Genomic DNA, 2,097 nt, shown 5'->3' on the forward strand with positions numbered 1-2,097 from the left:
GATAAACAAGAAAACATGTTTCTCACAGCACCATAAGGCAGTTTAACTTCACATGCATTTTCAAACATGGTCTGCCGTGCTTCTGTAATTCTCTAAACAACAAAAAACAATTACACTTTTAAACAGTGCACTTCGAAACTCCAATTTCCGACTCTGAAAACTGACGACTAAACCAAAATGTTCTGCTTTCCTGCCCTTATCTCATAACCGAGCTTACAGAACCTCTCTGGAATGCACTTCTGAGTTTAAAGAAGACATTTATTGTTATTATTTCTTCACCGCAAGGTTCTTGAGAGACGAAATTAGCAGATTGGAAGCACACGTTCAAAAGTAGTCGCAGCAATGAAAGCAAAATATATCAAAGTACTTCTCAGTTGCAAAGTACACAGATTATATTATAGCATAACTTCAAAGCAAGGAGATTCATCAAGAATTATGGCTCCATAGCAGCCCCTCTTAATGATCTCACTAGCAAGAAAATGCCTAAGAAGGTGTTATGGACAGCTAGCTGTCAGAAAGCTTTTGAGGAGCTCAAACAGGCCATGTGCTCTGCACCTGTCCTAAAAAGACCATGTTACTCCAAGAAAGTCATTGTTCAAACTGATGCATCTGAATTAGGGGTAGGGGCAGTCTTATCACAACTGAATTCTGAGGGCCAGGATCAACCAGTTGCTTTTATCAGCAGAAGGTTGACCCCTAGAGAAAAGCGTTGGTCTGCCATAGAGAGGGAGGCCTTTGCTGTGGTCTGGGCACTGAAAAAGTTGAGGCCATACCTGTATGGCACTCACTTTATTGTTCAGACAGACCACAAACCTCTACTTTGGCTAAAACAAATGAAAGGTGAAAATCCTAAATTGTTGAGGTGGTCCATATCTCTACAGGGAATGGACTATACAGTGGAACATAGACCTGGGAGTACCACTCCAATGCAGATGGACTCTCCAGATATTTCCACTTAGACAATGAAGACTCATCAGGACAAGGCTAGCCTTATTGTCCTTCGTTTGGTGGGGGGGGGCGGGGTTTGTAGGATAGTACCATCTTGCCTGGCATGTTACCCCCATTTTCACTGTATGTATGTTTGTTTTAGCCCCTGTGTCACTGGGATCCTGCTAGGCAGGACCCCAGTACTCATAGTATGTGCCCTGTATGTGTTCCCTGTGTGGTGCCTAACTGTATCACTGATGCTCTGCTAACCAGAACCTCAGTGTTTATGCTCTCTCTGCTTTCTGAATTTGTCACTGCAGGCTAGTGACTAAATTTACCAATTCTCATTGGCACACTGGTACACCCATATAATTCCCTTGTATATGGTACTGAGATACCCAGGGTATTGGGGTTCCAGGAGATCCCTATGGGCTGCAGCATTTCTTTTGCCACCCAGAGGGAGCTCAGACAATTCTTACACAGGCCTGTCACTGCAGCCTGAGTGAAATAACGTCCACATTATTTCACAGCCATTTTTCACTACACATAAGTAACTTATAAGTCACCTATATGTCTAACCTTCACCTGGTGAAGGTTGGGTGCCAAGTTACTTAGTGTGTGGGCACCCTGGCACTAGCCAAGGTGCCCCCACATCATTCAGGGCAAATTCCCCGGACTTTGTGAGTGCGGGGACACCATTACACGCGTGCACTATACATAGGTCACTACCTATGTATAGCGTCACAATGGTAACTCCGAACATGGCCATGTAACATGTCTAAGATCATGGAATTGTCACCCCAATACCAATTCCATGATCCCCCGGGTCTCTAGCACAGAACCCGGGTGCTGCCAAACTGCCTTTCCGGGGTTTCCACTGCAGCTGCTGCCAACCCCTCAGACAGGTTTCTGCCCTCCTGGGGTCCAGGCCCAGGAAGGCAGAACAAAGGATTTCCTCTGAGAGAGGGTGCTACACCCTCTCCCTTTGGAAATAGGTGTGAAGGGCTGGGGAGGAGTAGCCTCCCCCAGCCTCTGGAAATGCTTTGATGGGCACAGATGGTGCCCATCTCTGCATAAGCCAGTCTACACCGGTTCAGGGATCCCCCAGCCCTGCTCTGGCGCGAAACTGGACAAAGGAAATGGGAGTGACCACTCCCCTGAGGAGGGGAG

The sequence above is a fragment of the Pleurodeles waltl genome, chromosome 5 (genome assembly GCF_031143425.1).
Source record: "Pleurodeles waltl isolate 20211129_DDA chromosome 5, aPleWal1.hap1.20221129, whole genome shotgun sequence".
In the NCBI taxonomy this organism is placed as follows: Eukaryota; Metazoa; Chordata; class Amphibia; order Caudata; family Salamandridae; genus Pleurodeles; species Pleurodeles waltl.